Here is a 24367-nt window from a genome sequence, read left to right as displayed (position 1 = left end):
TTTAATATTTAATTTATATTTGCTTATGAATTCTATCCATGTTCTATATTTCATTTGTCTATCTGGTAATTTAGCACAAATGCCATGACAGAGAAACCTATTTTAAATTTAAGATTGTCTAAATTATCTTCTTTTTAAACCAAATGTGCAGAGATATTCCTGCTTATTCACAGTCTGATGGCTTTTGCCTGTGTGATTCTTTAAATTCTTGTAAATCTTCTAATGTTAAATGGACTTTTTTCCTCTCCTCATTACACAGAAATTTGGAGGAAAACCTGGTAACTTTTTCCCTTTGTTAACTGACCAGTTTGTTGTTATGGTAGTACAAATTATTCTCTTGCAACAATTTGAGGAACATTTTGTTTTTGAACTGTGCCTACTATTTTTTTCTGCCTTTGCTTTTTATTTGAAAATGCTTTTAACATGTAAGATAAAACTTCAGTTATTTGGATATCATATGATAATTCTGATCAATGAAAAATGGGTTTCAAGAACTCAGTATAACATTATGTTAACAGTAATTAAGAGACATATCTTTCTGTATTAACCTTAATCAATTGATATGTAGTATAGTTTGATGGGTAGTTTAGGCTGCTGGTTGTTGTTGTTAAATAAATTACAGTGGACTCTCTTTCTACAGTGCTGGTCTCACAACTGAATGAATTTTTGCTCTAATCTGTGCACCATCAACTTAATTCATTTTGAAATCTTTCTTGAACCTCTAACTCCTTGAACTTACCTCTTACTTATGTTACATGCTGTTACCTTTCCTTTATTGATTTGAATTATGGGTATTTCCTAAAGTTCCACCCAATAGTTGCCATCTCCTTTTATACATTCTTTTTCATGAACTCAACCTTATTCCGTTTTAACCTATTTCAAACCCACCTTAAACCACAGCTGGAGCCCTGGCCTCTCTTTCCAGCCAGAGACCCATATTTTCAATTCCTTTCTTGACTCTGTTGTTCTACAGCAGAGTCACAAGCTTTAAGTGCCTGGCCAACAGTGTAAATGAGTAAAAACACGCCTTAGGGTAAGAAAAAATATTTTTCTACACTAAGAAAAACAACAGGGTAAGTGGAGTGATGAATGGCGGTTGACACAGGCTCAGGGTCGGGAAGACACTTACTGGGGACAGTGGCGAATTGGAGTGCAGGCCCCATGCAGGCTGTTGGGCTCTGGCCCTTGTTGCTGTTTGCGAATGTGGGCCCAAAGTTAACAGATCTCCCAGTTTTTCAAGAGAAGCCGTAAATCAGGATTTGCATGTTAAATACCCTACATTTTAAAGGATGGGTTGAATTTTTGTAAAATACCACGTGGGCCAAACAAAATACGCACACGGACCATGTTCACTGTGTAGGCTCTTAGTTTATAACCTCTTCCTGCAAAGGCACTTTAATTTTATAGGTTATCATCAAGTACTCCCCCATCTCCCATTCCTGCCTTTTGTTTCTTTGTTCATCTAATGGGAGAACCATCCACCTAGTTATTTAAGCTAGGAACTTCCGACTCATTGACACCTCTTATCACTTCTTTATTTTGGAGAGGGATCTGGGCCAAGGGGAAAGCTTTTTCTGAATTAAGGGAGATTTAAACATGTTTATAGGCAGAAGAGAAGAAGCTAAAGGGAGGGGATAATGGACAGAGCCCAGTATGTCCACTGGGGTTGGGATCCAGGGTGTAGAATCCAGCTGCAGGCTTCCATGAGCTGATGCTGATCCACCCTTCATACTTTTCTTTCCCAATAATCTTGTTTTAACCACAAATAATTATTTTCTCTTTTCTTTTTTGTGTATGTCATAGTCCCTTGAATTTCTTGAGGAAATTTATTATGCTTTTAAGTAACATGTTCTTTGTTTTCTCATATTAACTCTTTTTTCTTAGGCATTCTAGAATTTGATACTTTTTTCCATGTTGCTGATTTTCCTAGAACGGATAGTGATTGTGTAGAGGAGGTGAAACTTTTCTTCTGCGTTTTTATGGTCTCTGGCTGGGCCTGAGAATTATGTTGACATAAGACAGATTAACAGGAGAAAAGCATATACAGATTTTTTGGAGCTTTCACAGGAAAATGAAGACCCAAAAGACCCAGTTAGGCCTAAGTGTTTATATATTAGGTTGAACCAAGAGTACTGATTGTGAAAAAGTAACTAAAATATAGGGGGAGGCTAAAGGAAGATAACAGGATTATTTTAAACAGGTTTGTTTATATAGATTCTTCTCAGCCTCCACTCGCTGTCTCTGGTCCTAAGAATGTTCTGTTCTTCCAGGTGCAGGGAAGGCATGTTTCACATGGGAGTTTTTATCTCCTGTTTTCAGGAAGAAAAGGGGAGGTCAGAGTGCCTTTTTTTTTTTTTTTTGAGGAAGATCAGCCCTGTGCTAACATCTGCCAATCCTCCTCTTTTTGCTGAGGAAGACTGGCCCTGGGGTAACATCCATGCCCATCTTCCTCCACTTTATATGGGACATCGCCACAGCATGGCTTGACAAGCGGTGTGTAGGTCTCCACCCGGGACCCGAAACTGTGAACCCCGGGGCGAAGTGGAGTGCCCGAACTTCACCACTACGCCACTGTGCCGGCCCCCTTGCTCCTGTTGTTTTTAAGTACCTTTAGCTCAAAATAGTCAGTCTACCAAATCGGCATGTTTTGGGGTGGCATGTTCTAAACCCCTTTGGTTGTTTATTGTAGATTTATTTGTAGTAAATGATAGAATCAAAAGGTTGAATTCAGTTTTGTTGTCGAGACTCTGTTCACCTGATAGCACCTGTGGGCTCTGATTTACAGGAGTCCTGGCACGTGGGCAAGCCATATTGAGTAGCGTGGATTTTCCCATGAGATACATGGGTTCCTTACCTTCTGAGTGCAGGTGAACTGTAAGTTACAAGTTATCTAGAACATTGTCTGGCTTCTCTAGTCCCAAAGATCGTTGTGGGTGTTTCTCATGGTGTTAATCTGGGGGCTAATGCCACCCATGGCCTCGTAAAGAGAAAGACGAGACTGATGCAGGTGTCATGTTCTTTAATTACCTGGCTCACTGTCCAAGGCATGCTTCTTCTCCCAGAATCTCCTGGCACTGATTTTTAGTTTTTCTTAGATTCTGCTACAAAAATTTATTTGGAGGTCCATCCTTTTACTTCTAAGGGGTTACTGGTCTCTCAACTCTATTGAATTTTGTCTTCAATCTGTTTCCGTATACTTCCTGTTTGTCAGAATTTTTCAGTACTTGGTCTGCTGATTTTGTCTATACTGGGATTTCCTGTACTTCTGTGAATTTATTTGTGTTTTTATTTTTCTTATTAAATTTTATTGAGAAAGGAGGAGGAGAAAAAAGTAAATTTGTGGGTGGTTAGCAGTTTTGAAGCAGAAATATTTTCTTTTTATACAAAATTGCTGCTCATGCTGTTTCCTGTAATCCCTTCTTGGTATGTACAGATCTCAAATATAACATCCCCCTTATTTTTTTTATTTTTTTATTTTTGTGAGGAAGATCAGCCCTGAGCTAACATCCATGCTAATCCTCCTCTTTTTGCTGAGGAAGACCGCCTCTGAGCTAACATCTATTGCCAATCCTCCTCCTTTTTTTTTTCCCCCAAAGCCCCAGTAGGTAGTTGTATGTCATAGCTACACATCCTTCTAGTTGCTGTATGTGGGACGCGGCCTCAGCATGGCCAGAGCAGCGGTGCGTCGGTGCACACCCGGGATCCGAACCTGGGCCACCAGTAGGGGAGCGTGTGCACTTAACTACTAAGCCACAGGGCCGGCCCTACCCCTTACTTTTGATATGTCTATGATGTTGCTCATAAGATTGTTTGGCTTGGAATGTTTTTGCCCTGTTGTTCTGCCTGGGAAGTACTATTAGGGAAACTTATAGCTCAGTAGCGCAAATCAAGGCCTAAGTTCAGAGTTGGGATCCAGAACCATGTGGTAGCTGTGTCACCTTGTAGAATTATGTCTTTAGCTCCCCTTTCCCTCCTGAGAATTATGGATAATTGTATCTGCCACTTAATGTTGTTGTGAACAATCAGATGTGGTAGTCAAGATAAAACACCTGGGACATAGTACGTCCTGTAACATTGTTAGCTCAAAAAGGTTTAGATGGAAGAGGTCTTACCTTAACAGCTCCGCTCTGATGTGGCCTTCTCTGTTTTGCCCCATTTCCTTTCACGTCTCCTCCCCCATCCCCAAACCCCAAGTTAGAACTAATGTTCCCCTGTTCTGCCTGCAGCATTTTTTTTTCATACTGATACTGTAGTGCACAGTCTGCTTTTATTTTAGTAGTAGGGGTGGGGTATCTCACTCGTTAGGTGTGGTCTTTGGTAGGCTACCGATGCCTTTGTTTTTCCAGGTGAAATGAATTAAATCAAGGCATTATTTTCCTTGTATGATTTTACATTTAAAACCCTTTAAAACTCATAGTAGGATTCCCATTTTGCCTAGTGTATCAGTCAAGATTCTCTAGAGAGTCAGAACCCATAGGAATACACATACATACATACATGTGGCAAGTCTGAAATCTGTAGGGCAGGCTGGCAGGCCAGAAACACAGGCAGAAGTTGATGCTGAAGTCTTGAGGTAGCATTCCTTCTTCTTTAGGAAACCTCAGCCTTTGTGATTAAGGCCTTCAACTAATTGGAGGAGGCCCACCCACATTTCGGGGGTCATCTCCTCTACTCAAAGTTAACTGATTGTAGCTGTTAATCACATCTACAGAGTACCTTCACAGCAATACCTAAATTAGTGTTCCATTAAGTAACTGACTACTGTAGTCTAGCCAAGTTAACATATAAAACTAACCTCACACCTAGTGTAGGCTTAACCAGTAGAGAAAGACACTATGTGATTGGTTAAGTATTATATTAATAGATTTTAGGCCATAGATGCTGATGTCATCAGACATCCAGTTGAATATTCATGCTTCAAGTTCTTAAAAACAATTCTGTTTTTAGTGGGAGATGAGCATGTATGATGATGATGAGTTCTGTGCATGTTTATCCAACTTGTCTGAGAAGGCTGTTCTCCCCCATTTTGAGTAGTTAAATATGACAGTTATGATTTGAGCCTGTTTCCTTCTTGCTTATTTTTAGCGAAAAGATCTGTATATTGGCTGAATTTCAAAAATTTCATAAAGAACCTGGTTATTTAGAATTCAGGCCAAATGCACAGTTGTTACTGTAGAGAGGAAAGCAAACATTGCCTTCTGATTATTCACTGTGCTCTGAAGGAAAGAATGGAGAATGATGTTCCAAAATTACGGCTTAATAAATTCAATGCCTGTTAGACTGATAACACTTAGTGCATACCCTTGAGAATGAAAACTAATGGTTCCCCTAACATATCCCTAGTGTATTCCATTGCAGTTCATTTCTTCTGTTAAGCTGTATAATTGCTTCTTATATAAGTAAAGATTGTCACTTCTGCTTAAAATAGAAAACTCATCTATGGGCTATGGAATTGCTCTTTTTAAAATGATGCTGTTAGAAAGCAAGCAAAATGAATTAGAGCTGAATCAGCTAGGATTGTCACTTGATGTCTCTCTGTAATTTACCATCTGCTTTAAAGATTTTGTAGATACTCCCACCCATATAAAGTATGGACCGTAATATTCTATATTCTGAACACCATTATGTAATATTAAAATAAAAAAATAGATTGTATCTTTGATGCCAAATTTAATTACTACATAGCTTATGATTTTCCAAATTGTTAAAATTTGTTACCTTATGTTGTAAAGAACCTTTTGCTTTGAGGGTGGTTACTAGGAGTACACCTTACTCTGACCTTGGCCGGGTCAGCCCAGCAAATGACGACGCCAGAGCTGATCACTATCAGAGGATCATGGATACAACTCTGAGCAATTCTACTCCTACGAGTTTTTTGTTTTGTTTTTAACCCAGTAGTATTGATTTGAAAAGTTGTTTAATTTTTTGGTAGAAAGTTATCTGTTCTAATATATATTTTTAAATGAATCTATAGTCTTATTGGTGTGAGTCTAAGAGAAGCAATCTCATCTGCTCTGATATCCAACTAACAAAATAACAGATATTTTTGCCTTTTCTTTAAATACTTTTTTTTTTCCTTTTGAAAAACTGCAGTGTGGATGATGCCTTTTCAAGTGTTTTTTTTTGTGAGGAAGATTACCCCTGAGCTAACATCCGATGCCAATCCTCCTCCTTTTGCTGAGGAAGATTGGCCCTGGGCTGACATCTCTGCCCATCTTCCTCTACTTTATATGGGACACTGCCACAGCACGGCTTGAGAAGCGGTGCATCAGTCCACGCCTGGGATCCGAACCTGCAACCTCGGGCCACTGAAGCAGAGCACGCGCACTTAACCGCTGCGCCACCAGGCTGGCCCAGACCTGCTTCAAGTATTTTAATTGGACTTTGGGAATTTAAGTACCCTCCTCTTTAAATAACAAATGAGATTTACAGTTTCTTGTTTAATCTGGTGTTTGCCCTGGGCTCAATATTGTGTTCAAAGCTAGAGGGAATTGTATTATTATCTTTGGAGGACTTAATCGTCTGTATCTTGGAAACATCCACAATACCGAGCACAAAACTGTGGGAAGCTTTTAATGATTATTAACTGGTATTGACCCAGGCTTCAGTAAGCTTGTGATCTGAGTTTCCTTTATAACTAATTTCTTTTTGAAAAAGTATTTAGGATGTTGTCCCCTTGAATTTTCCCACGCTGATGGCAGTTAGCGTCCGAGTTCACTGATTTTGCTGCAAACAAAACCCCATTGTATTTTCCTGTTCTACTGTTGGAATTTGGGTTGTTTGCAGTTTTCTGTGGTTATGAACAATTGTGTTTGTCTCTGGGTGACAGTTCTCCTGGTGACCATAAACTTAGGAGTGGAATTGCTGGCTGGTAGGATATGCCTGTGCTTGACTGTTTTCCAAAGCGATTGTACCAACATACAACTCCCACCAGAGAGTCTGAATGTTTCGACTGCTCTGCGTCTTTGCCACACACTTGACATTGTTGACTTTTTAAATTTAGTCAAGCTAGTAGGCATGTAAAGGTGCTTTTTATTTGTTTTTCCCTAATTACTAAAGAAAGCAAGCCTCCTGTCATGTATTTAAGAATCTTTCGTATTTCCTTTTTTTTTTATAACTTTTGTCCATTTTTCTCTTGGATTGTATGTCTTGCTTAGAAATTTATGAGAGATATATTCTAGATACTTATATTTTGTTGATTACATGTTTTCTAATTTGTGTTTTATCCTTTTATTTTCTTTATGGTACCTTTTAATAAACAGAAGTTCTTTATTTTAAAGCAGAAAGAATTTATTATTTTTCTTTATGGTTTTTCTTTTTTATGTTGTTAGCCTACTCGGAGGCCATAAAATTTATTATTGTCTACTAAAAGTTTTATAATCTTGCCTTTTACATGCAAGTCTTCAGTTAAATTGAAATTGATTTTTATATAGAGAGTGGAGTAGGGATTCAATTTAAAATTTCCCCCACGTGGATAAACACATGTGCAACTACTGAATAAGTTAACCTTTCTACGTTAATCTACAATTCCTGCTGTGTTGTAATTGACAGTTGGTAGGGCAAGTCCCTCACTACCGTCTTCTTGTTATGGAGTACCTTGGGTCTTCTTGGGTCTTTGACTTTTCATGTAAACTTTATATATAATCACCTTGTTGAGTTCCTTGAAAAATCCTATGGCTGTAGATGTAAATTTGTGTGCATGTATATATGTATAAGCACATATACATGTATATTCCCTAGCTCTTACACTGAGGGTACCTGATACTCGCCCCCAATGGCAACTAACACATCTAGCACCTGGATCTTGATTTCTGATACCACTCTCTAATAAAAGGAACCAGGGCTCCTTGGAGGAACAGCTGATTCCAGGGTAATAAAGTACAAAATGAGACTGAAACATCTATTTTCAGAAAGTAAGGAAGTGTTCAAAGAATGATGGGATCATGTCAAAATGACCTACTGATACCAATCCAAGTGGGCTCGCCTCCTGGTGAGTTAAATAAGACTCTACACCAGTGGAAGTTGTCTCACAAAGTAAAGTGTATTTGCCACAAATAGGAGGCCATGAGGAATCATTTCCAAAGTTATGGTGTCTCCAAACAAAGGGAAGCAGGAACTTTTATTTGGTTGGGGAATTAATATTCAAAAGAGAGAGGCGGGTATTCGCTTGCACAGGCTCAGTTGGAGAACATGATTCCGCATAATAAGGCCTAAGATCCTCCTGGAGAGATCTTTGCATTAAAAATAAGGCAAAGGTCATGGTCATAGCTCTTGTGGTGAGGCTTGGTCAGTTTCAGACATCTCCCTTGAGTGCCTTGCTTGGTCAGTTTCAGCGTGGTTGGTGATTACACCTCCTTAACACACAAAAGGAAAAGAAACAACTTGGAAAAACAGTTAATTGCTTCCAAAGGCCCCTAGTTGGTGACACTATGAGCCATCTTTTTTTTTTTTTTTTAATAATTTTATTTATTTATTTATTTCCCCCCCCAAAGCCCCAGTAGATAGCTGTATGTCATAGCTGCACATCCCTCCAGTTACTGTACGTGGGACGCGGCCTCAGCATGGCCGGAGAAGTGGTGCGTCAGTGCGCGCCCGGGATCCGAACCCAGGCCGCCAGCAGCGGAGCGCACGCACCTAACCGCTGAGCCACGGGGCCGGCCCTATGAGCCATCTTAAAGGGGTTTCTACTGGCCAAATCTGGGACCTGTTGGGCTACAAAATAAATAATAGTAGTAATGTATTATAAGAAACAATAATAGTATTGTAGTATAGCCCACTGAATAAATAAATGAATAATATAAAGATAAGAATGAATGGATTAATTAATTGAAAGCTTGATGAACAAGATATTTACATAGTTTCAAAGAATCTCCCTGCGAAATACTTAATTACAAAGGAGAAAAGAGTAAGTAGCCCTACAGTAGAGAAGCCTGGCAGACACCACCTTAATCGGTTCATCAACATGAACATCATCAGTAATAATACAAATTAAAATTGTGTGCCACCTGATGGGATGCAAAGAGAAGAACACAGCATCCTTTCTGTGATATTCCTGCCAATATCTTTGCTCATCATTCATTCTATTTTTAAATAAGTTTGTGCTGAAGTATGGCATATGTACAGAAAGGTGCACAGATTATAAGTGGACAGGTCAATAAATTTCAAAAATTGAACTCATCTATTGTAACTAGTACCCAGATCAAAGAATGGAACAGTCTCTCACTCTTGAAGCCCCTGTTCTGACTTTTCCCTCATCATATGGTTAATGATAATTTTGCCTGGTTTTGAACTTTATGTAAAGGGAATCATATAGTATGTATTTTTGTATATGGATTCTTTCAGCATTATATTTATGACATTAATCCATGTTGTTGCAAGTAGTAATATATATATATATTTTATCACTATAGTATTCCATTGTATGGAATTCATCAGTTATTTTTTCTTTCTGTTATGGTTACACACTGGGGTTATTTCCAGTTTTGGCTGCTATAAATTGCACTGATGTGAACATCCTTGTTCATGTCTTTTGCCACACGTGTGTCCATTTATGTTGGCTTTATGCCTAGGAGTTGAATTGCTGAGTTATAACACATGCATATATTCAACTTCACTAGATACTCCCAAACAGTTTTTCAAAGGGGCTGTATCAGTTAACACTCCCACCAAAGATATAAAGGAATCCGTTTGCTCCACACCCTTGCTGACGTGGTTTTTAATTTTAGCCATTGCAGTGGGTATGTAGTGGGGCCACACTGATTTTAATTTTGTATATCTCTGATGACTAAAGAAATTGAGCATCTTTCATCTTCTTGTTAGCCATTTATTTGACCGTCGTCTTTTGTAAGATATCGCCATTCATTCTTGTCTTTCAGGTCTTCCATCTGGTATCATTTTCCTTCTGCACAAAGGTCATCCACTTTATAATTTAGTGTGTTGGTTGATGGTATGCTCTCGGTTTTGTTTGCCTGAAAATGTCTCTTGTTCTAGAAGGAATTGTTTCTAGCTATAGACTTCCAGGTTGATTGTTCTCTCTCTTAGTTCATTGAATGTAACAGTCCTCTCTCTTCTGACTTCCCTTGTTGCTGTTGAGAAATCAACCATCACCTTAATTGGTATTCGTCTATAGGTGATTCTCTTTTCTCTCTGCTGCTTTTGAGATTGCTTTTTATTTAGTGTTCTGCACTTTCCCTCTGATGTCCTGAGGTAATGATTTTTTCCCTGCTTGTTGTGTGTTGGCCTTTCTGGATCCAAGGATTGGTGTCATTTACACTGTTGCTTCTCTTCATTATCTTCTTCTTGGACTCCTAAGTGGGTGTTAGACCTATTCACTCTATCATCCATGTCTCTTCATCTCTCTTTCGTGGTTATATCTCTTTATCTATTGGGAAGCATTCTGAATACCTTTTTTTAGGTCTATCTTCCAGTTCATTGCTCTACTCCTCATCTGTGTCCAATCTGTAATTCATCTACCTAATGAATTTTTTTTAAACTTCAGTTATTATATTTTTAATTTCTAAACTTCTGTTCAGTTCTCTTTCAGTTCTTTTTGGTTATTTACAATCTCCTATTTGTTCATTATTTTCAAGCTTCTCGTTTACACATATATGTATATATAACCCTTTATTGTTTATTTTTTATTTTTGTGAGGAAGATCGGCCCTGAGCTAACATCTGCCAATCCTCCTCTCTTTTGCTGAGGAAGACTGGCCCTTGGCTGAGGAATATCCATGCCCATCTTCCTCCACTTTATATGGGACGCCGCCACAGCACGGCTTGATAAGCGGTGCATTGGTGCGTGCCCAGGATCCGAACTGGTGAACCCCGGGCTGCCACAACAGAGCACGCGCACTTAACCGCTTGCGCCACCAGGCTGGCCCCTATATAAGCCTTTTTTTGATATCACACTTTATCAGCTTTAATATTTGGCACACAGAGGAAAAGATCTGAAGCCAGGTTTTGGATTAAGAAGATTGTGACTCATAATCTCTCATCTGTTCCTTCCTTTCTCTTTTTTTTTTTTACTTTTCATTTTGAAATAATCTCAGACTTTTAAAAAAAATTACAAAAATAGGTAAATTTCCACATACCCTTCACCCACCTTCCCCAAATGCTAATATCTTATAGCCATAGTAAAATTGTCAAAATCACGAACTTAACATTGATACGGTAATATTAACTAATCTACAGACCTTATTCCAATTTTGTCAACTATCCCAATAATGTTTATGTCTGGACCGTTATCCAGTCTTGGATCCAACATTGCATTTAGTTGCTATATCTCCTTTGTTCTCTTTAATCTGTGGTGTTTGCCAAATAGTGGTTTTTCTATTTCCATCATTCTTTTTACATTTATTAATTGAAATTCTCCTGCAGAGAGGAGCTTCACTTTCTTTCCCATTCATTTAACTATTCAGGTATTTATTTTTATCAGTATAGACTCATGGATATTTGTTTTATCATATTTGTTATAATCTATTAATATAATTTTTTATTTTATTGCTCAAATTGTCCCAGGTTTGGCCCCTTCAGGTTGGTTCCAGTGTCCTTTTGATAAGTCTCCATCTTTTTTAAGCACTTCCTTACTTTCTCACACCACAAGATGTTCCAGGTTCACCTGGTACTTTCCTTGTTCCAGCTTTGCAGCCACACATTTCTTCTAGTATTGGTTCTTTTTATTGGAGGATGGTGTTTAGAAACCAATATCTGCATGCTAAGTGTGTTCCTTCCTACTGGGATATCATTGCCCCAGGCTCTTTCAAAGGACAGAGCTAAGAAATTTATATACGCATACACATATCTACGTCTATATCTATCTATCATCTATTGAAATTATATTAAAAACCGTGACATCTCTGATTCGAGTTCAACACCATAGAGTTCATTCTGGCCTTTCCTCTTTATTTATTTGTTGTGTCTCTAGCTTCAGAATATATGGTCAAGATACTGTTTTCCGAAGTGGTTAGGTTAGTTCTTTTCTTCTGCACTCCCTTAAGTGTGGTTATGTTGTACATTTGTAATGCAGTGCATTTGTTACTGATTGTGTTTCATTTTGAGTTACCCCCACATACCGGTTGATTTTAATTATTTACTTTTTTTATTTTGTGAAACATTACCATGGTTATAAATGTCAAAGCTACACACAAAGATATATTTGGAGACCTGTCATTCCCTCGCTGTTCCTTATATTCCATTCTCATTTCTCCGATTCCTACCCTAATGGCTCCATAATGCCTGTAAGATAAAATTCAAACTTAGGGTAATTGGTAAGTCCCTCCATCATCTCAGTCTTAGCTCCCTCCATCATCTCAGTCTTAGCTCGTCTTTGTACATCATGTTCTGGCTGCTTCAGATTTCTTGTTATTCCTCAAACATGACCGGCTTATTCATGCCTCCATGCCTTTTCACATTCTCTCCCTCTGCCTAGAATGATGCTCTATTCCCTCTTCTTACTGTTGCCCATCTTAATCATTCAAAACTCATTTTAACTCTTCCCTACTATATGAAGATTTCCTTTCCCTCTCCTCCTCTCCCTGCTTGTGTTTCACTCCTCCTACATTTAATACTTCTCTCTTGTTAATTCATAGCTCCATAGCACTTTTGAATGTTGTGTAACTTTTGTGACATTTAATTTAAATTATTGATGCATAGGCTTGTCAGCTTCTTTGTAACTGTGGGCTCCTTAAAGGCAGGAACTTTATCTTTGCATTTCCAGCATCTAGTTCAATCTCTTGCACCTATCAGTTATGTAGTAAATGCAGTATAGTGAATGGATTTCAATATTTTTTCTTTACTCCTTCACTCTTTATTTCACTCATGATATAAGTCCATACTAATAGCATGTGAATCCTTATAATGTGATGCCCATGATTTTGTCATCCCTGGCATTTTCGTATTCTCTGTCTCTCCTAATATATTTGAGTACAACCCTGGTAATTGAATGGCTTCCTGTGATCCCTGGGAAGTTACAATATCTAATTATATTTTAGACACGGGGATAGAGGGATAAGATGAAATCAAGGTATAGAAATTGCTTAAAATATGGAGGCCTAGAAAGTCAAGACTGTTTTATCTGTCAGGTTTGCTTCCTCACTTGAAAAGCTAAAACTTCCTGCCCACTTAATCTGTTAGATTGGAAGAAATTGTTGTACTGGAAACAGATCCCTTCAACAGTCTTTTAAGAGCCCTAGTCAGCTTTTAAAATGTCATTATTTTTGTCCAAAAGGCAAGTTCAGTGACCTTCCAAATTGTGTTTCTAAGCTGCTTACGTTACTTTCTATTCTGTATAGATTATTCAGCAGATTATGTGAAAACACGTGGGGGCTTATTTCCACCACCACTTCATCCACCATCTGTTACTTTCGTCTCTCAGTCTGTCTTGCATTCTCCTCCTGCCACTCCTGTGTGTTCTATCTAATCATAGCTTGTTTGCCAGCGCCCTACCTGGAACTCAGAACAGATGCTTGGTTGCAATGCAGATGTCACACTAAATAAAAGGGGCTTCAGGACCGTGTTTTGTGAGGGCACAGGGCTTGCTGCTGCAGCAGGGTGTTTGATGTCCAGGGAGAGTGGGCTGTGAGAAAGCATCCACATATATTACTGGCCTGTATCTTTGTTTATTAAAAAAATTACAGTATTTTACTTTTTTATTCAAGTGTAACACATATGAAGGCAAAGTGAATCATAAGTGAATGTGTTGATGAATTTTCCAAAATTGAACATAATCATGAAACCATCACCCAAATCAGGGAACCCAATATTACTAGCCTGCCAAAATTCCCCCTTCCACAGCCTCACAGTCTCTACTGTCCCCCCACACTCAATGTTAGCTACTATCTTGACTTTACCTATTTTTGAACTTTATAAAATGGAATCATACAGTAGTATATTCTTTCATATGTATGGCTTCTTTGTCTCAACTTTATACTTGTGAGATTCGTTTGTGTTGTTGCATTAGGTATGGTTCATTTATATCCGTCACTGTATAGCAGGCAAACTAGAGCCTGTGGGCCGGCCTACCTGTTTTTGTAAATAAAGTTTTATTGGAACACAGTCACACCCATTCATTTATATACTGTCTGTGGCTGCTCTTGCATTCCAAAGGCAGAATTAAGTAGTTACAACAGGGTACAGAGACCATATGGCCTGCAAAGCCAAAATTATTTACTGTCTGGCCCTTTGCAGAAAAAGCTGACTGATCCCTACTGTATAGTATTCCATTATATGAATATTCCACAATTTATTTGTTACTGAGTTTTGGCTATACAGTTAATGCTTCTTTGAATATTATTGTATGTGTCTTTGGGACCTATGTATGTGCATGCCTGGTAGGCATGTCCCTAGGAGTGGAATTGCCTGGGCCATGGTGTATGTTTATCTTCTGCTTTATTAGATATTGATGGACAGTTTTCCAGTTCACTCTCCACATCCTAAGACTTGGTGTTGTCAGATTTTCAGTTTTAGCCATTTTCATCAGTTTGTAATTTTATCTCATTGCGTTTTAACTTGTATTTCCACGGTGATACATGTGGTTGAGCGCCTTTTCATATACTTATTGACCATTTGGTTATGCTGTTTGGGTGGCCTGTCTTTTTCTTTGTGCTTTGTTGGAGTTCTTTATATATTTCGAATGAGTCCTTTGGTAGATATACATATTGCAAATACATTCTTCCATTCTGAGACTTGCACCTTTATTCTTTTAGTGGTGTTTTTAGTTTTATGAACCAGAAGGGGATCAGGATATGCCACTGCAAAATATGCCACTTTCCCGTAAGGATTATTTTGAGCTGAAGGGAATTGAGAAATAGGAGATGCAGGAAGAGCCCTCTGCCCTCCCCCTTTCTGCCTGTAACCAGGGCATAAATTTAAATCTGTAAAGATGCACCCCATCTCCCATAGCTGGAAGAGGGAAACGATTCTTGTCACTGAAGAAACTTGAGTCTGCATAACAAATCCTACTAAACCATCCTTATCTACCATATATTGCCTGGTCATCTTTCCACAGTTCATCCTCCTAAGAAGCCCAGACCCCCTTTTCCTTTGTCTAGTCACTTCTCCACAATTTATTGCCCTTGGTTGAAGTGGTATATAAGCCCCTGGGTCTAATTGCCTTTTTGGGTTTTCACTTCTTTTCTATGACATCCCCATGCATGTAAAAATATTCACATCAATAAAGAAACATATGCCTTTTCTCCTGTTAATTTGTCTTTGTCAGTTTAAGCAGGCCCTCAGTCACGTGAGAGAATAGAGGAAAAGTTTTTTCCTCCCCTGCAAATTGTAACTAATGCCAACAACATGGTTAAATCTTATATACACTGTGGAAAGTGAAATTAGACATGGGCAGTAGATACATGGGCAGTAGCTATCCTTAGCCTCATCAAGGCACACCATTCCCAGGAATACCACAGCATCGATAGATTTTCTTCTTATTAAGTCCTTAATTAAAAGTGTGATTTGCTATCTCATTATTTGTCCTAGAGTCTGAATAGTGACAAAGCTCTTTTTTTTTTTTTTTTTTTTTTTGGTGAGGAAGATTTGCCCTGAGCTAACATCTAATGCCAGTCTTCCTCTATTTTATATGTGGGTCACTGCCACAGCGTGGCCACTGATGAGTGGTGTAGGTCTGTGCCTGGGAAGCGGACCCAGGCTGCCGCAGTGGAGTGCACCAAACTTAACCACTAGGCCAGCAGGGCTGGCCCTGAGGCAAAGTTCTTTTCTTCCACTTTTGAATATTAAAGGCCATTCCAGGGTCTTAGAGTCCCCAGTTCTGTGGGTGTGTTTCTTTAGCATTTAGGTGTGCTAAATATTCAAAGATTTTATTAAGATGCAGTGTCAAATATTTGAATCAGATACGTGTATTTTTTCTGAGAACTATTTCTTCAGATCCCTGAGTTTAGAAATTTAGAAACCGAAGCTGATTTATCTAACTTCAGTTGCATTGAATGGAATAGTGTAGATGTTTGTTGTAGGGGGTAGGCTACATGATTTTTGAGGTCCATTTAATAATTCTGTTTTTGTTTCAGTTTTATAAATAGCAGTCAAGGGCATTATTACTCAATTAAAATGTATTTTTGTTTTTTGGTTTTTTTTTATGGTCAGATCTACAATATGCAGATGATCTGAACTTGAAAATATCAAGATCCTCTAATACTACAGATATTTTCTCTAATTTCTAATTTAAGTGCAGCTACTCACTTTAAAAAGGCTGGTTTGCCTCTTTCAGAAAAAAAGATAAAACTTTTATTATGTAACTATTTTATTTTAGTGAAATTTCTTTTGTACTTAACCGTTTTTTTCTATTTTTTAACGGTTTTTTATTTTTAACTATTTTTTTCAGGTTATACATTATTAATGTGGATGCTATTATCTAAATTTCTGTAGCCATGGCACAAGAATATAGTAAGTACTATACCATACTTCCTATGACTGACTTGCTTTAAAGTGTGTTGACCTTCTGTCTTTAAACTTCTCATTGGAGCAGTGGGAATGTAGAAACAAAGTTTTTTAAGATCTACTGTTTTTTCATTTGGTCATCTGCTTTTTGAGTCTACAACTTTATATGCAAATGTATCATGATAGTGATGAATTTCATCTTCTGATAAACGAAGTCTTGCTCAGTCTGTTCCCTGTAAAGACTGGCAGAGTGGACTTTAGGGTTGGATCCGTGTCTTGCATCCCACCCATGCCCCATGTAACCAAGTTGAAGAACTGACGGCAGCTTCAGGGTGGGCCCCTAGTAGGGGCATTCCCATCCCTGCGTTGTCCATGACTGACTCATCGCGGACAAGGCGTCAGCCAGTGTTGGGTGTTACCCAGCCAGAGGGATGGTTTCAGGAATGGGCCAGTGACCCTGTTTTAGCCACTGAGACTCCAAGGTAGGTTTGCCCGCAGCTTCGGGCAGAAGTCCTCTCATATTTCAAACAGAGCTACAAGAAGAGTTTGCCTCTCTTTCTCGTCTTCTGGATGTTGTTATGTGCTGCTGTGAGGTCTGGTGTGGCTGCAGCCCGAGCAAGAAGCCACACAGGGCAGAGGATAGAGAAGCCAGCGCTGAAGCCTGTCTCTCCTCCAGAAGTCCCAGCTTTTGAGCCAATACATTCCCTTTTTGTTTGAGCCGGTTTTCATTGGGAGCCAAAACATCCTAAGTGATTCACTAAATCTCCATTTTATTTTTAGTAATCCATTAGTTTCTCCCTGGGGAATGTGAGAGTAATTGCAAAGCGAGGCAAAATAATACCGTTAAATTAAACTGGCACCGTGTGTTGGTGTTGACTGGCACCCTCTTCACTCATAACAGTTAACAGGTAGCGATTTAGTATTCCAAGATAGCAGAATAAAATACATCACTTTCAGATTCTCTTTTCCCCCAGAAGAGTTTGCCTTTTATTCAACCCACTTGGGCTGTGAACGCTGAACAGGGCCCTGGACGACTGGCCTGGAAACCACCCCCTTGTACAGGTGTATATTTGGCAGTGCGGGCTGTTCTTTATGTTTCCTTAGAACAGTCTATGGCTAAGCTTCTAGTTCTTTATTTGCTTTTGTTCTTCAAAAGTTAATATGAATATTCCAAATACAAAAACTACATAAAGAATAATATAACAGATATCCATAGGTACCCTCCCACGGCACACTAGAGAAATGGAATGTTCACGAATTCTGTGGGACAGTCAAAAACCCAGGTAATCCTCCCTAAGAGCAGTGCCCTTTCTCTGCCTCTGAGGAACCACTGTCCTGGTTTGGTCTTTATTCTAACTGCGTTTGTTTGTACTTTCACCACAAATGTGTAGTATGATTTTTGTATGCTTTTGTAACTTCAGCTAAATGTGGATACCATGTGTATTTGTTGTTTAAAATCACAAAGGAGTTTAGAATAAATTCAGGGTCACGGAGAGAGGCTGTAAATTTGTTCTCGGACACTTGTCAAAAGCTCTGTTACTAAGCATCCTAGCGATCTGTAATAAAATGTGTTAGGTTTTTTTTTTTTTTAAATAATTTTTATTTATTTATTTTTTCCCCCAAAGCCCCGGTAGATAGTTGTATGTCATAGCTGCACATCCTTCTTAGTTGCTGTATGTGGGCCACAGCCTCAGCATGGCCGGAGAAGCGGTGCTTCGGTGCGCGCCTGGGATCCGAACCTGGGCCGCCAGCAGCAGAGCGCGCACACTGAACCGCTAAGCCACAGGGCTGGCCCAATGTGTTAGGTTTTAAATGGTCAATGAGTTGAATCAACATGCTGACATGACAGCCTTTTATCTCATCTCCTGGTATCTGGTGCTTGGTCTGCTACTGAGTTCACCTTCTGTACCTGCGTCTGCACTGCTTCTGCACTCCTGTGCCACTGTGGCTTGTGCAGGACACTGTTAGTGAGCTCTTCGGAGTGTGTTGGTAGCTTTTTCATTTAAATTCCTCTATTCACCCTGTGGCCAGAATGCACACTTTTGGCAAACTTAGGTAAAATCTATGCATTTTTCTGTGCTCTGACAATTAGCCATCACACCTACAGAATTTACTGTGCTTTTTAAATTTGTCAGTTTGTTCCTTGTCCTGGTGGCAGCAGTTAGAGAAGAGGCATCCACTCGTAAGAACAGACTGGGAAGTGTGGTACCTTGAAACATAGTACCTCAGTCACCTGGGAGTCCCAGAAATCTTTGCTGTATTGTTATTTTCCTTTGTGCCCCAACACCAGCTAGCGTTGGAGGTAACTTTGTATCATTCTTGTCTGAAATATATCTTAGGTCATTTAATTTCTGCATTCAAAAAACTCATTCTTTTGCTGTTGGAAGATTCCAGTTACCCCTTGTTCTTGTTTGGAATGTTGCCTCCACGGAACTGAATAGTCATTTCCATTCAGAGATCATTAATCCATTCAATTTGGGTACATAATTACTGATAAAATGTCAGAGGAAGATTTATGACAATTGAAGAGGATTTCTGTTTTTTTTTTTCAGGGTGTTATTTTTGCTTACATGTAAACTCAAAAGATTTTTCCCCCTTAATTCATATTTGTATTCTTGTTACAGAAAGGAAAACAGGAAAACAATAACATCTTTTGTTGAAATCAAATTTTAGGTATTTGTGCTTTGTGCGCATTTTTTGTTGTTAAAAGAATGAATCCTTTTAACTTTATTTAACTGTAACTGTCTTTAGTGTTTTTCTTCCATTGTGGACCCAGGATCTTAAATTAAAATGTTTCCGATGTTAGAAGATGATAGTCGTCAAATGGAAGCACCAATCAATGAGGCCCCTATGAAAAAAGCTACTAAATCTCTCCCTTTGGGAGATGACCAGTGTTCAAGATGGGGCACCCGTTTGTACATCAGGCCAAATACAGACACAAGAAATGCAGGATATTTAAGCTATAGTCCTATAATATATTTTATATCCATTTTCTTATTTTAAAAATTTAGTGTTATAGCTGCTTTTTAAGGGAAAAAGCCTATTGAAAATTTTCTTTGAAAAATCAATTCAGTGAACTGATATTTTTGTTTCTTGTGGAATGATGTCGTCTTATTTATTTTTTATGTAAAGGGATCTGTGGACTTGGCTTGTTTTGTACCTCAAAATGAAATGGTGCCTTTGTGGGGGATGGTCCACTGGGCTGAGGGAGCTTCTAGACAGTGACTCAGATCTGTAATTAGGTCTTGCTCTCCGCACCCTTGTTGACTTGAAAGCACTATCCGTAGACCATTTAGTCTGGGAAAGCAATACATGAATCATCTAAATTGGCACAAATTATCTGGAATGCTACTAAACGTTTTCTACTCTTTATTCTGATTGAGGGAATTAGAAAGGGAGACTTGTTCTTTAAGTTTGAAAGTATTCTAGAGGATAAATACACATTTGTGAAGCAGATTTCTTCCCTAGATGGAATGAAAAGCTGTAGAATGTTTGACATCTGTAAGCAGTTTGGATTTCACGGGTTTGTTTTAGAACATTCCTCCGAGTTTTGTATCCTTTCCTTTGTGAAGAAGGTAGTAACTGTTGCGTGTCTTCCAGTTCCAGCTCATTCTCCTACCCGTATCTTTCCGAAAGGGAAATCCAGGGGCTGCCTGCTGCCTGGAGCCGCAGCTTAACTCCCACAGCACGATCGAGGTTAGAGAGAAATCCTAAGAGCTTATATTGTGTCTATTTTGCGTCTTTCTCACTTGTCCCACTCATCAGTATCTCTCCTATTTAGGAGGGAATTTTGATATTCTTTTCTTCCCTTTCTCAAAATTATGGATCAGGAGACTTATTGAGACCTACCAGGTACCTGGCCAGGAAGTCAGTGAAAGTCATTTTTTGTCTTCACTAAATAATAAGTTGACTTTGTTTCAATTTATTTTGTAGCAAAACTTTAAAATAATCATATTCATTCTAAAGTGGAGGACATTTATAAGTTCTTCAGGACATTTATAAGTCATTTAGGGATAAAGATAAAATGAAGACTTTTCTTAGGTAGAAAGTAAGCGTTTTAATTCATCGTTTTCTTTCAGGTTTTCTCTGATGGTGCATTAGGGTTTGCCTGGCACTTATCGTCTTACTGAGACTGCTCTCAAGAGACGAGCAGATTTATCCAGTCCGTAGTAGCAAAGACCAGATTTCCAACTTGTGAGTTGGCTTTTTAATATGAGGATAAATCTTTATTTTCATTTTGGAACGTATGTGAGTGGGCATCTCACATCTTTTGACAGGAAGTAGAAGCCGTAGCTCACCATGTGATTTTGTGTTTTGCAGGTGTAACTGCTGTTTTGTGTCTGTGGGTGTATGTGCACACGCACGTGAGCTGGCTTGTCTGTCTTCGTCTAGGGCATTGCTGTGTGTTAGGGGTTGTCACATTCATTTTGGAGTTGTTGAAAATCAGGTGTTCAAGTTATAAAATTATTGTTAGCACATCTGCTGAGTGAAGTTGAAAGACTTTAGAGAGACTTTCTAAGAAACTGATTGATAAAGTATTTCATGAATACCCTTGATAAAATTCCTTATTACATGGTTAGTTAAGCTCTTTTCCCTAAAATAAATCACAAGGACCTTTGTGTTAGCTATTTAGGCTATGTTTATAAACAGTGCCTGTACTCTGAGAACTGTGATCCTGTTTGTCATGAGGACTTGTTTAGTACGCAATTAACCTTTCACTTAATCTTTTTTTGCAATTAAGAGCCAAGAGACCAAGCTTTAGTACCAAATAAAAATCACCCAACCATATTACTCTTAGTTTGCATATTGTGTAAATAATTGGGTCATTAGCCAACACCTAAACAGAGGGGCGTGAACAGTTTACCTCTGTTGGGAATTTAACATCACTTTATGGCTTCCAGATTACTTTGTCTAAAGTATTTCTTCCATAGCAGTCAATATCTCTTGTTAATGAGTGCAGCGATTGTAAGACCTCAGTCAAGAATTCCAAAGTTCTTAATGAGTGTAAAAATATCTAATGGAGTTTTGTGTTTAATTCTATTTTATCCCCTCAGTAGCAGGTGCCGTCTAACTTTGTAGAAAAGAAATCTCAATTTTCTGAATGAAAGCTAATCCCTGATGAAAGCTTCCCACCGTCTTTTTTTTTTTTTTTTTAATTTTCTTTTCAAACCAATTAAATAGAATTAATCTGGTGTGTAGGGTTAGGTGCCCCTTCTGTAGTCTGGAAAGCTCTACTAAACAGTGTGTGAAGATAGACCAGCTGTCTCTATTTCTGTCTGAATATTTGGCCCCATCCCTAAAATTTGATGATTGCCCGTTGTATTACTTCATAGTGGCCTCATTTAAAGAAGGAGAGACCAGTGGCTACCCATCCACTCTGCAAGTGTATAGAGCTTGTTGGTTGTAAAGATTCAGGCCAAGGCCCAGTATTCATTGTTGCTATAATTTCGTCTTTTAATTGTATTTTGATGATGATTTGGAATCCATTCAGTTGTATTTGTTCGAAGCATCAGGGAAATCTCACTTAACACTTTGTTCCCTAGCAAATTTAAAAAACAGCTTTTATAAAAATTATACGTGCTTGTGAAAATGTAGAAAATGCAGATAAACATAAAGAGGAAAATGAAAACCATCTATAATTTTATCATCCAGAAGTAGCAGTTGTTAACATTGGCTAATAATGGGTTCTCACAGAGCACACCATTAAAAATGGAAAAACACCCCCACGCCAGTTATTAATAAAGCACGGACTGAAGATGGTGGCGCCCAGAAACTCTTAAATACTTCTATATGATATATGTTAAACTTAATATCATTGAAGCTGCAAGTATGTATTTCTCCAGGTTTTCTCCGTTTCGTCGTAGGAGAAGGGGAGAGCCTCTTATAAAAAGAAGCTGTAAACCCCCGTTCCCAATGATTTTTAGGAACGGATTTTCTTGTGTAGGGCATGTTTCTCTATGTAGATGTGAGGTGTTTTTGTTTTAGTTTTTTTTAAGTGAAGGAGTCCTGTAAAATAAACTGCTATATATAGAAAGAGTAAAAGAATAATATACTTTTAAAAGAAATGCCCTCTGCTCCCCTGATAGAAAGATAGGAGAGAAAAGTCAAGAGACCAAAAGCTGCATGGGGATAATTGAATGTCAGAGTCCCTCCTAGACTTTTTTTTTTTTTAATATGGTCTGTCTGTCCCCTGCCACATTCTATCTGATGTGCCTCTTCTCCTCTCTGCTCCCTCCCCTGTCCTGTAACAGCTTCACATAACTTATCAATGCAATGTTGCAAAACTTAATGGAATTCTGCAGTGACGCAGATCTCTGATTATCCACTTTGTGCTTTAATTTACAAAAACTTGGGTTATTGTCTGGTTTTCAAATCATCACACCAGACAGACTCGAGTAAGCAACAGACATCTTCCTGGATCTGAAAGTATTTGTCCTTTGTGGTGTTTTGATAGTTTCTGAGCATTTGTTTGCTAGCCTCCTTCTGGAGGCTCAAAATAACTTGGTATGCCACAGCCTTCTTAGCTTCCAGTGGGCTTCTTTTAAGTGTCTGTCCTTAAGAGAGGCATTCTCCATGAGCAATGATGCACTTCAACCAGTTGGCCAGTAATGACCCCCACAGTTTCTTGTCCTGAAGCCATTGTGGTATAAACAGAGTAAATGATGAGAGCTTTGTCCTTCGTGCTGTCTTCCAAGTACAGAGTGTAAAAGTTGTTTTAAAGGAAGTCTGCATTTTGTGGTATCATGCAGTTTTGGTGCTGTGTCTGTTTAGACTTTAGCCTGGAATTCTTTGGGAAACTCCACCCCTGGAAGAAAATGAGGATTTTTAAAAGAATGTGTTTGAGCAGCTGTTAATGTTAGTAAGTGCTTAGCGCTGTCCCTGCAGATTCTGTGGGTTCTACAGCAGCAGGTTGCTGGAGTTCACTTGCGATTGCAGCCCCTTCCTTTGAGAGACTGATTTGAATTTTATTAGGCAAATATTGCCAAGTTTTAGATTATTTTATAAGTTTGTATTGTTAGAAAACACTCAAACTGTGATACATTGGTGTCCTAATGTGTTTTTCCTTTTAAGCATTAAATTGAGATCTTAGTATCTAAGTGGTTGAAGAAAGCAAATTTTAATTTGTTTTCAAGATATTGTCACTAATAAGTAATAATCCTATCTTTCCTACCTGTTTTGCTTATGGGTGACATCATGGGACATTTAAATTTTGCCTGATAATGTTCAGTAGTTCTGAACTGTTGTCTGTCTTTTTATCCACACGTTGGAGTTGTATGTCAGTCGGTTTTCTTACATAGCACACATTAGATTTATTTCAGTTAACTGTTCTCAGCCCCAGTGCTAATGCAATAATTAAAGAACCTTCTCTGTTTGTTTATATTTGCTACTTGGACTCTTAACAAGTTACAACACTGTCAATTCGTTACTGATTCTATTATTTACTACTCTGACACAAAGACAGCTTGATAGGTTTTTTGTTTTAGATAAGATTCCAGTGTTTTCTCTCTTTGGAAAGGATTTGAGGAAATCGTTTTCAATTGGTCCCTGAATCCTCATTCTCTTTCCTTCAAAGTGGGCTTTTTCCCTCTCCATTTCTTTCTCCTTTTAGTAATGGGAAAGAGAAATGGAAAGAGAGAGAGGTAGGTAGGTAGGTAGGTAGGTTTGACTTTGTTTTGAGTGGAGGGTGGGAATAAAATCAAGTTCAAGTAAAGAATGAAGTGGTGGACCTGATCTGGGAAGAAAATTAGAGAAAAGAGTTCAAGTGAGGAATTTGTAGTCTCAAAAGTAAAACACCAAAGAGAAATTGCTAACTCTGCCATTACTGTTCTGTTTTTTATTGACCTGAATGGCACCAGGTAGCTGTCGTTTTCTGACCAAGGTCTGAGGACGGCTTTTGAGCAATAGCTAACTTGTCAGTGTTTTTTTTCATAGTGGATGCTCAGTTGATGGAAAGTTTGACTGATTTGCTGACTTAA

At 38.5% G+C, this 24367-nt stretch overlaps 1 protein-coding gene across 15 annotated transcripts in view; it reads left to right on the top strand.

Annotated features, from left to right (window-relative positions):
• Positions 1-24367, top strand: part of SIPA1L1 (signal induced proliferation associated 1 like 1) — a 363798-nt gene that overhangs the window by 152740 nt on the left and 186691 nt on the right. For 11 of the 15 annotated variants that reach the window (XM_087448297.1, XM_087448290.1, XM_087448287.1 and 8 more), the window contains one exon: positions 16336-16397. The exons of the other annotated variants lie outside the window; for them this stretch is intronic. The gene's annotated coding sequence lies outside the window, so the exon portion shown is untranslated. The remainder of the gene's footprint in view (positions 1-16335; positions 16398-24367) is intronic. 15 annotated transcript variants of the gene reach the window in all.

This window comes from Ceratotherium simum, chromosome 24 (assembly GCF_057802395.1).
Source record: "Ceratotherium simum simum isolate JZ-2026a chromosome 24, ASM5780239v1, whole genome shotgun sequence".
Lineage (NCBI taxonomy): Eukaryota > Metazoa > Chordata > Mammalia > Perissodactyla > Rhinocerotidae > Ceratotherium > Ceratotherium simum.
The sequence above is the reverse complement of the archived record's forward strand: the minus strand, read 5'-3'. Positions and strand labels throughout refer to the sequence as shown.